Source organism: Crinia signifera, chromosome 3 (assembly GCF_055691185.1).
Source record: "Crinia signifera chromosome 3, ASM5569118v1, whole genome shotgun sequence".
Lineage (NCBI taxonomy): Eukaryota > Metazoa > Chordata > Amphibia > Anura > Myobatrachidae > Crinia > Crinia signifera.
Window position 1 is genome coordinate 292,638,888 of NC_139219.1, and position 11,913 is coordinate 292,650,800.

Consider the following 11,913-nt stretch of genomic DNA (forward strand, 5'->3'; position numbering starts at 1 on the left):
GGAGCAAAGCACGGAGATGGACACTTAGGTGACCCAGTATATGCCGGGTCAGTTAAAGTATTATAGATAGACCAAATGTATATAAATAATAATAATAATAAAAAAAATATATATATAGATATATATATATATACATACATACATACAGGGGCGTCAACAGCAGTGTAAGACCCCTGGGCATAGCAATGTATTGGGGCCCAAACCGATCCTCCAGCGGTAGGGGTGGGGGAAGCTTTGATGTCCCGCAGGTGGTAGGGGGTATTATATCAACCGCTCAGCGTGTAGGGCCTGGATCAGTAATTTCCACTAATTAAACCTTTACTGCACAGATGGTGGGAGATGGGGTGGGAGAAGGGGGCATTTGCTGAATGAAGGGGCCCTGATACATAACTTCCAGGGTGGTAGAGGATGTTTAATACGCAGAGGAGGGGTGTATAGTGGAGTGGGCTCATTATTCATAATTTGTGGGAGGACAGCTTGCTTGACTGCAGATATCTCCAGTTACAGGAAATAGATTTCTTAGATTTTAATGGAAATAAAAACTAGAGAATCCCACCTACCAAATGGTATTGGGGACTAGGGGATCAGAGTTCAGGAGGCAGAGTAATCTGCCAACGAGAATATAAAACTACATACCAGGTGTGTGGAGCTGGAGCAGTAACCAGCTGCTGGAAGGCTGATATCTCTGGTTTTGGAAACAGTAGAGACAAGCTACTAGTATCCCTCAAAGGGGAAGAGTCCCAGCTTTTGGAATATACCCTCAGAAAAACTCTATATCAGACAAAACCTGAAATATCTGACTGGGAATAACAATTAACAGGCTTGGATGGGGACCACTGCTTTGAAGTCAGATACCTCCGGTTCCCAAGGGCCGATTTTTACAATTCTTGTACCTATGGAAAGAGGGGACCCTCAGCTTTCAGTCTATGACCCTTAGACTCCCTCCTGGGAGGGTTTCTTGGTACTCAGAAACCCCCCCTGCGTGCGCTACTGATGGGAGGAGGCTAATCCCTTCTTCCCTTCTGGCTCAGTTAATTTCTTGGCTAAATATCCTGTTTTATTATGTAATGCTGCACCCTATTTTGAATATTTAAAGGGATAGTGTACAACTTTTGCTAGTTAAGCATAAGGAATGTATTCATGTGTTAAACAGTGTTATTAAGAATATAACTGTCCTTTATACTCCAATTGAGTGCATTATAACCAAAAGACATATACAGGATATTTGTTGAATAAGCTTAATTATTCATATTTAAATGGACAGTACAAAGCATTATAATTTAATGATTTTATGATGTGTCCAATATAGATATCAATATTGTAACTGTCCCTTACTCTTCATTTAAGGGACTCTCATTGCATCCCAGCCTATAAGCGATCCCTTGCGCTGGGTAACCATCAGGGGCACAAACAGATCTTGGTTTCCAACAGCAGATCCCTATAGTCTGTTTTCACTTGCCATACATATTGTGATCCCTAGGACTGTTATGCCCATACCCCAGTCTGTTCACTGTCCTAGAGGCACACGGCGGGGTACAAGGGAAAACCGGGGAAATCAATAGGTGAGCTTTTTTTCTTATTCCCTTTAGCCAATCTGCCGAAACTGTGTAGAAAAAGATTAGAAATTATGATAAATACATGATCCCACTAATAAATATTGTGGTATCCCAACAGTGATCGCCATATATTTATATACAAAAAACTTTCCCAAATTTTTTTAAAAATTTATATATTACTTAATTGTTGTGTATATCATTGTCTTTATGTATTTAAGTTATTGTATGTATCACTTGCACATTAATTCATCTGGGAGTAATGAATGCCTCATAGGGTTTAACAAAATCCAAAACCTTGAGTACATTGAACATCCCAGCTGATACACTTATATATAATTTATGCATATCATATACGTTTATATAAGTATATAATTTATTCACAACTAAAAATTGTTTCACATAGCAGTGGTCAGGGGTCTTGATAAATATCTGCTGTAATCTCACCCCCCAAAAAATATAATAGTATGGTCTAGGATTTTAATGTATATCAAATAAAAATGTTTAATATTTTTTAATAAATTACTACATATAAGAAGTGCCCCAACAAAAAGAGCTATCTTTTCTCTACTTTGTTCCTATATCTACAGTTATGGCTCTGGGGAGCACCACCAACTGAGTTATTGGCCTGAGAGACAAAAAGTGTCCTAATAATCATTTGTATATGTTGGTTCTACATCTACAAAATAAATAAGAAGTCAGTGTGAGGTTTTTTCCCTTTTCCCTTCAAAATAGGTTTTATTGAATGAAGACATATAGCAGTCAATATGATAAGGTATCAATCTATTTTGGGCTAAGTTATAAACAGTGGAACAGCACTGTTATGCTCCAATAACACAGTGACAGACTTGTTCACATGCAGTTACTTTATAAAGGCATATAAACAAGTGCTGCATCTGGAGTCTAGACAGGCTGACCTTTAAGTTTGGTAAATAAAATGTATTCAGACATGGGATGTTATGTAGATAGATGTGTGATGCACAATAACACACAGTTAAGAGACAACACATAGTGATGAAACTATTTAACTAAATATCAACAAAAGCAAAAAGCACATTGGTAATACGACAATTCTATTTAAAACCTACTGTACACATTAATTCTACAAAAGGTAAAGACAATCATAACTTAGACTGCTATTTGATATAGACTATCTTAGAGGTCAATATTCAACACAAATTATCGTAGTGATCCACATACAACTCAGAAAGTATCCCAGCTACCAATAAGGACAGTGTCTTAGTGATGGACATACATTTAACTGATGGGTATGCAATGCAAAAAGCACTCTGGCACCATATTCAATACAGATAGCATTCTAGTGACCACCACGGACTACAGAGACATCTTAAACAGCCATGCAAAAGAGAGAACATCTCAGTATCCACCATACAGTACAGAACATGCCCAAGTAATGCCTATGCAATGATAAAAACATGATTGTGACAGACATTCAATACAGAGCAGCCTAGTGACCAATATATCACATAGAAGCATATATGTGATGTCCATAAAATACAGAGCACATCTTAGTGATCCCAGTATAATACATAGAGCATTAATGTGACTGCCATATAAATAGATAAATTCCTAGAGACCACTATGCCAATTCAGAGAGCATCCAATTGCTCAATATACAATACAAAAGGTATTCTAGTTACCAACTTGCAATACAGAGATCATACAAGATGCCACCATAGAAAGCATATTAGTAACCATCATATAGTACAGAAAGCTATTTTAGCACCATGCAAAACAGAGACTAATTTAGCTTCAGTATACATTGGAAAGAGCATTATAGTGTCTGCCAAACAACAACTGGAAACTTTAGTGAACATCATACAATGCAGAAATCATTGACTACAATGAAATACATAAAGCATCAGAATTAATATAGTGCGTTGAGTATTCTACTGGCAGATATTCAAAACATAGTTCATCCTAATGACCACCAAACAATATAGAGAACGTGGTAGTAACTGTCAACCAATACAGAGAGCAACCAAACGAAGGTCATGCAATGCAAAGAGTATTCTAGCAATACAATGCAATATAGGGTGTCACTATATAATATAGAGATAATTCTACTGACAGATTATTTTAAACATGCAAGAGAAGACTGAACAATACAAATAATATCTCAGGGTACAAGACTGTATCCTGGTGGCAAACATTCTATAGAGAGAGAAACCTTTGGACTTATTTGCAATGTAGATACTTTTCCATTGATTGCCATACAATACAGGGAGCAACCAAATGATCACCATACAGTACAGGGAGCATCCAATAGAGATCCAGAAAGCTTCCAAAAGAGTGCATTCTAGTCAAATACAGTATGCACTACATTAAAATCCCAGTGTGGGCCATACAGGAGAGAAATCTCGTAAGCAATGTACATTATATACACCAAAACACAGAGAACATACTAGCAATCCAGAAAACAGAGCGCAACATAGTGACTGAATCTTATGGACAGCCTGTCAGTAGTAAATATAGAATGCATTCTAAAGACATATCCAGTACACTCAACATTTGAGTGTTTATCAAACAAAATATAGATAGTATTTGTACAACATGGGCTACATCCTAGTGACAATAATGCAATCCAGAGAGAAAGATAATGAGTTATACCCCTTTTACACTGTCGCAAAACCCCGGGTCTTCTGCAGGTCGGACCCGGTTCAGCGACGGTGTAAATGGGACACGCTGTGTTCCTTTACACAGGACTTCTACCCAGGTCCTGACCTGGGTAGAACACAGCTAGGACCTGAGTAGAGGGCGGTGTAAATGGGTACGCCGGGTCATCCGACCTGGCTCCCATTTATATCAATGGGGAACGTCCAATCTGCGGACCGCAGTATCTGCAGGTTGGACGGGGGGGACACAGACAGCCTGCGCTGCTGTCTGCTATACTCTGCAGACAGCAGCGGAGGAGGTTAATGGATGGCTGTGTGCGGCATCCATTCACCTCCCAGACGACAGCTGGGGGGGTGTACGGGGGCTGGGGGCAGCCCAGCAGCTTTCCTTGGTGCTGGGCTGCCCCCAGCACGGCGATCAGCGGTTCCAGCGGGGATGACCGCGGTCCTGGCGCTTGGAGATGCAGTGTAAATGGTGTAAATCCCGGATCCGACCCGGCTTGGATCCTTCATCCCAATGCCGGGTCAGATCCGGGATTTTTGGTGTAAAAGGGGTATTAGTTACTTTATAGAGAGTATCATAGGGTCCGGTGACGGCTCCTGCCTTTAGACTTAAGGGGGGCTGCAATTGCCTGGGTACTGCTCGTTGCAAACGGAACACAACATACATATAATCTACTTTAAATCACCTTAAACTATGCAATAAAGGAACCTTGATTGTGGTTGCTCTGTACCAGTGATTTTGTTCATATACTGTAAACAAATGATGTACCCATATGCACACGAACACAGGTAAAGAGCAAAACACACACTTTGAATAACTTTAATATTAATTAATGTACAGAAAATTATATTCCTATTAAAGACCTACACACAAATAATAGTTTCAATAAATATTATTCACAGAGGCTCAAATACTATAAAAATAATGCACCTCTCTGGTACAATGCATACCTTCCTTCAGCTGCATCACACTGAGTGACTCACTAGAGTCTGGGCATGCTCACTGCAGAGGCAGCAGCCCATGGAAGCACTGAAGCTCTGGTGATGTGCACAGAATGGCTTCCTGCTGGAAAGCTATTGTTGTCATCGCTCCATGTACTGGCAGTCCAAGTGGGGGAGGAGTATGTATGATGGGCAGTAGCAGCTTCCAATAGGAAGCTACTACATGCTGAACTGCTCTCCACATGAGAGGAGGTCACACATGGAGCCTGGTGTTGTGACTCCTGACAGGAAAGACGTGATCATGTGACACATGAGGACTGGGAGAGACACAGACAGCCAGCAGAGAGCTCCAGAGGTAGATCGTGGGCAGAATGCGCACACCCCCCCCCCCCCCTTCTTGCGCAACCACCCACGAATGTGATGGAAACCTCCTGGTTTTCACTGCAGACCAATAGCAGGAGCCGCCACTGATAGGGTCTGACATTCAAATCAGCTTTTACAAACAGGAATGGTTGCCATATAGTATATTATGAGAATTATGGTAACTGATACAATGCAGAGATCATCCCAGTGAAAACATTGTGCACAGCGCTTTAGGATGGGCAATGAGAGTAGCAATAACACAAGTGATCACCATCATATAATATAGAGAGCCTCAAAGTGACAAGTGTGTAATAAAGACCTTTAATGGCCACTTGACAATACAGATAGCATACTAGTGTCCACTGTGCAATTCTGAGAGCAAACAAGTAACACACACACACTGCGCACTTGTCCAAACATTTTAAATGTCTGAAGTAGCTTCACCCAGTTGAATTTTCTGTCTTCTTCTGCCGCATGTCTGCACTCTATAAAGCAGCCACCAAGGCCCAGTCTTCAAATCCTATGTGCTAAGAACGGAGAGCAAGGGAATGGAGGGGATGTGAAGCAGTGAAGAGCGGGTAAGTAAGCCAGTTGTTCATAGCAACCAATCAGCTTTGAAGTAACATCAAATGCATCCAATAAAATTATAGGTAACAGCTACTTGCTTGCCATGGCCAACTTCTCCAGTGGAATACTTTGCCACTGTTTTCTCAGTTTCATGCATCTATCACAGAGTTACTTATGCCTTCCCTGTTCTTCCTCCTTTAGCTACTATTTTCTCTTACATCCTCCTTCTTCTACCTCTTGTTTTACCAACCTCATTTCTCTTTTTTCCTTAATTGTTTCCATCCTTGATTATTCCTTCTCCTACCTCATCCCCTATTTTCTTCTTGTCAATGCTGGTGTTTCCCCAAAGCAGTCACCTGTGCCCCTATTGGAGGAGTATAAGCCAATGGGAGGTGTTTTGTACAGTATGCAGGGAGCAGGGTTGGGTTGAGGAGTAGGAGAGGTTCGTGTAATAAAGTGGCTGATCCCTAGAAATGGACAATCTGATAGAAAAAAGACTAATACCAGGGTTGATTATTCCTGGTGAAATCTATGACCAGTCTGCCACCTGTGTCTCTATTGTATACTGGTTAGATGAGATTGTGTTGTATTTGTCTATAGATGTTAAAAATGTAAATCTTTCCCATATTTAATGAATGGGTTTATACCCCTGACAACATGTAAAATAATGCACCAATAACAGTTGAGAGGACACTGCAGGGCTCAGTATTCATGTGGTCTGATGGGACTTTCCTGCCCATGTTCTTGACATACGCTTGATCAGAATGACCAGTAATCAGTGGGGGGTTTTACCTATGCACTGCTGCACCCCAAGTAAAATCTGCCACCCAGCTCAGTGCCGGTGAGCCAGATGCAGTCCTAGACTGCACTGGCTTCATTTTGAATGGCAGTAACTCACTATTGGATGTCCTACCTGTCAGTCACTGACACTACAGGCAGTCCCATTGGGAGGTCTTTCCTCCTTCTCGGACTGCCAGACCAGGCTGCGATAAGTAGAGAGCTGACTTCCTATAGGAAGTCACTACCTGCCTTTCACGCTTCACGCAGCCCTAGCCACCTTCTATGTACTGCACTAGATGTAGACCATAGAAGCCATGGGATTATACGCGAACAGTTGTACTGCGACTTCTATGCCAGTCCCGACACCTGCCATATCCATTGTGCAGGTGCAGGGCCATCTTAACCTAGAGGCTTATTGGGAAGCTACCCAGCCGCCTCACCCCCCCACACACACAATTCTAGGGTGCTTTGAGCTGGGGCAGATTGGAATGTGGGTATCTGCCTCCTAAGCTTCTTGGGAAGCAGTAGAGAATGTTCCTGGTTGTCTAATTGTGAATTACACACAATCAGAGCAGCCAGGCAGTATTCATTTCCTGCTTCCCAGCCTGCAGATAGACAGCGAATAGCTACCAGCATGCTTATGGGTGGGAGGCTGGAGCTATCCACCAATCAGAGCCCAGCATTCTCTACCTGCCTCCCAGCCTGCATCCAGGCATTGAATAGCTGTCAGCATGCTGATTGGTTGATGGCTGGACCTATCCACCAATCAAAGTGTTGACAGCCATTTTGTTGTCTGCCCTTTCTGCCCACAATACGAATGTCTGCATCTGTATGGCATGAGCATGGAATACAGCGGAACCATTTATATGAATAATTAGCGTGGGGACTGTAAACACCAGCGCTACCAATCACTGGAAGTCCTATGCGTTCCACAGTAACCAGAAGTCGGGCGCAACAGAACGCCCTCGAAGTCATGCGTCTCAAAGACCCGGAAGTCCGGAGATCGGCTTCCGGTAATAGCGTGGTCTATGACACAGACTGTAATCAAAGAGACACCTGCGAAACTTACATCAGTAAATAATAATAATCCCATAATGTGGGATTTAAATGTGTAAATACATGTGGGCAATTTTAATATGTGGCGTATATGTTTTTATCAGGATTTTATTAATAATGTATGTCTATTTCTTGAGTGTTAATGTTGCATTATATACCTTTTAGATGACATGTATTTCCATGTTTTCATGATTGCCCTAGTAGTGTGGCATTAGGAACCGGTATAAAAACCGGGTAAGAACATGTAGCCTTCACACCTTGATAAAGGGCTCATTTTTAGCCCAAAACGCGTTGGTTGGAGAAGAAACGGACACCTAGGAGGTTTGTGGACTGGTGCTGTGTGTCAGCTATTGGGGGATCCTCACATCCGGATAGGGAGGTAACCCAGATCACCACTTGCCCAAGGAGTCTCTTCCTGTTTTAGCATCTGTTTTTATGGAATTTCTTGTTGTTGGAATAAATTCGCAATTTATACAAGTAACTGGAGTGAACGAGTCACCTATGTCCTGTGAGGAGAAGGAACGGAATTAAAGAAACCTTTCAGTGAACATAGGGAACTTGATTTTGGTGAGTGTCATTTTCAATGGTCATCTATTGATGTCCCATGATTGGTTTCATTCTACATGCATGCTGAGATAGAGAAGATTAAAGGAACCGCTACGTATACATAGGGCACATATTCCAGGTCAATTCGTAGTGGTTATTAGGAATGACCAGACGGAAGAGGTGCAAACGCTGAGGAGTCCAGTATACAACCCATCTGGGACTCATTGTATTTTCTGTCAGAAAGAGGATTACAGCGCCCTAGGATAACCATTTGTTTTGTATGTGAACCATTCACTGTATGTAAGAATGTGCACGGGACCACCGGAGTGGCGTGCTCTCAGTATTGTGCTTACATTTTTTCCTGTGAATGGGTGTGGACGGGCCCCAAATGCATTGCGTTGCCCAGGGCCTACAATACTGTTAAGATGGGGGGGGGGCTACTTCCTCTTCCCATTGGGCACACGGTTAGTGGCAGGATTCGATGCTGCCAATAATACTTTTACCTGTGATGTTTTATTACTTTACATTTTGTAACTTTTTTTGAGTCCATGTCGCACTTTCAGGTTTTCAAACGTGTAAGGTGGTTAAAAAAACTAAAATCTTAAGTAACAATTCTATTCTGATGGAATCCCACGCTGACATTCTGCATGCACTGCAGTCTCTTCGCTTTATGTTATATAGTTGCGTCACTCTGAGCCCAGTGTGACAAATGTAGCACTGTGCTTCTACGCGGCACAAAATGCACAGGATGTGACTTTGTATACATATCAGACAGTTTACAGCGTTGCTCTTTTCAGATTATTACTAACCAGTCCGAGCTGTAAAATACTATTTTTTTTGTTTGTTTTTTTTCCCTCTAGAACCGTCAGGACCCAGAAAGGACATACACGGCCCCCCTCTATGTTTATCAGGTTGAGGGCACTGTATTTTGATGTCAATAAGCAATTTTTCTAGCTCGTCTCCGGTCTGACCCTTTTAATCCATCAATATATTATTAGAGATAAAATTGCCGGAGACCCCTGCTGCACTAGCAAGATAAATGGTGCCTCTGAAGTCAGGCATTAAAGAGCAGATTAAGGCCTTGTGATGCTTCTTTCTCTGCTCTTCTGTCCAAGCTATCACACAGAGTGACAAGAAAGAAAAATAATGAACTCTGGCCGGGGGAAGACAGAAAAGGAGGAAGGAAAAGAAAATATAACAGAGAGAGAGAGAAAAAAGAGCAAGAGATTGTATTCAGTTCTCTCCCTACTCTTTCTCTGGCACAGTGCAGAATGACATTCACGCAACGCAACTATGTCGTTGTAGCGCCAGCAAAATTATCAATAAAGTGGCATTATATAGATGTATGGATCAAGATAAATACATAGTATAGGCCCAAAGAATCATAGATGGAAATAAGGCATCTACCGCTATAGTTAATAGGTATATTGGAACCAAGCTAAGGCCCGTATTGTGGTTGACTCGCTTGGGCACGAATTCGCACGGTTTTTTTGCGCATGCGCAGCTGCAATTCTGCGCATGTGCATACGCTGGGTGCGTGCGAACTCGGTGAAAAGCCTTGCGAGAGGGGCGTGGGGTGCTGGCCTGGGCGATTAGTAGATGTGAACGCCCAACGTTCCATGGGCGTTCCCATGAAAACCCTGGGCGTACACATGCTAATGTGTCATTAATGCACATGCGGGGGGCGGACAGCTGACTTCACCGGATGTCAGCTGCCCGCCCAAGTCCCTGCAATTGTACGCGCATATGTAAGGGTGGTCTGGACACCCCTTACATATGCATGCGCCTTCACCATCATTCAATGGTCGGCGACCATCGAAAGATGGGGGAGGTTCCCACTGGCATGTGAATGGATGTTCATGTAAAACATCCGTTTGCAAGCCTTGCGAACGAATCCCATGTGTGAATGGGTGGTGCCAGCTAACCATTCGCAAGGCGGGGTTAGGGTGACTCGCAAGGATGCGAATTTGCATCCGAATGAGTCAACCAGAATAAGGGTCTAAGTTCTTTGGCCAGGTGGAATATTCACATTTGGATCAGTAGAACTAGCATGTTAGGACTTATTGGTGCACTTAGAGGGGGTTTTCATTATCCACTAAAACCCCTGTCCCGGTGGACCATGATTGTAGCTCCACATATTGTTATCAAATTCTTCTTTAGAGGCTGCCCATTTTATAAGCAGGTCATAAGTTTTTCTGAAAAAGATGAATTTTCCAGAAATAGTGTTTTCTCAATCGCAAACATGTACGCATTGGCGAAACTTGGCACCACGTTTGATCCTATTGCGCAGCCGATTAATTGAACAAAATATTCTTGATTAACCCCTTCAGTGGTAATCACGAGAATTTTCCGGGCTGTGCCTCAGTGCCCAGTCTGGGAAGCCCGGAAAATTCTCGGGATTGACACTGTTTAGATCCGGGCAGCGCGGCTGAGTTAATCGCTGAACTCAGGGAGCTTCCCTCTCCTACACTGCGCCTCCTCCTCCCCCCTCCCCTCTGGATTTTCTATTGATGTCTCCGGCACCGGCTCCTGACATGCCGTGTCGCCGGGTGAAGGGCTATGATGCCGGGGCACAGGGCCAGGCAGTGGCTGGCATAGTGTTCAGCGGTGCTGCCTGGCCCAGGGGGACACAGTGGTGGTTTTTTTTTAGATAGCGCTCCCCCTAAAAAACTCGCCCAGTGGGGAACACTTCCTTAAAAAAAACACCACTGAAGGAGTTAAAAAAAAAAAAATTGTTGGTCAACGTTTGTTTCAGTAATTGGATGAAGAATTTAATATTTGGACCTTTATACCTTGTCAAGATGACTTTCTGGCTGGACTCCAAAAAGAACACACACACTTTTGTCACTTTATGGCTCTCTATATTATGTGTCCTCCTTGGAGTCCAGCCAACAAGTCATGTAGACTTGCTGCCTGGACTCCAAGGGGGACACACAGCCTTTTGGCTGGGAATGATCCCTTTTTTTTTTTACTACTTTACACATGGAATGTTGTTCTAGAACAGTGGTAGCCAACCCTAGTCCTCGAGAGCTCCCAACAGTTCACATTTTCCAGACAACCTAGCTGCTGCACAGCTGAACTCATTAATCACTGACACATTTTAAAAGATACACAGATGGAGCTAATTAGCTCACTTGTGATTCTGTGAGGAGACCTGCAAAACATGCACTGTTGGTAGCTCTCGAGGACTAGGGTTGGCTACCCCAGTTCTAGAATATTCTTCTGAAATATGGCTGGATATTTATTGCCCTTAAAGTTTTTGGGAGGTTAATCCTTTCTTTACTCAATCGGACCTTATCCTATCCTTAGCCCAATTCACCTATCACTAAACCTATTTAAGGTATACATTTCACTATAAGAACTGAAATCGCTAGCAGGAGAATTTCCTTTTTTGCTACCAGTATAGAAATACCAGTACACTATATTGTGACAATCCTTTTAGCCCTGTAAATATCATAAAGATTATA

At 42.6% G+C, this 11,913-nt stretch overlaps 1 long non-coding RNA gene across 1 annotated transcript in view; it reads left to right on the forward strand.

Annotated features, from left to right (window-relative positions):
- Positions 1 to 9,786, forward strand: part of LOC146062763 (uncharacterized) — a 57,250-nt gene extending 47,464 nt beyond the window's left edge. The window contains exons 2-3 of the long non-coding RNA XR_014471504.1: positions 5,991 to 6,075; positions 9,307 to 9,786. This is a non-coding gene — a long non-coding RNA (uncharacterized LOC146062763). The remainder of the gene's footprint in view (positions 1 to 5,990; positions 6,076 to 9,306) is intronic.
- Positions 9,787 to 11,913: the final 2,127 nt, after the last annotated feature.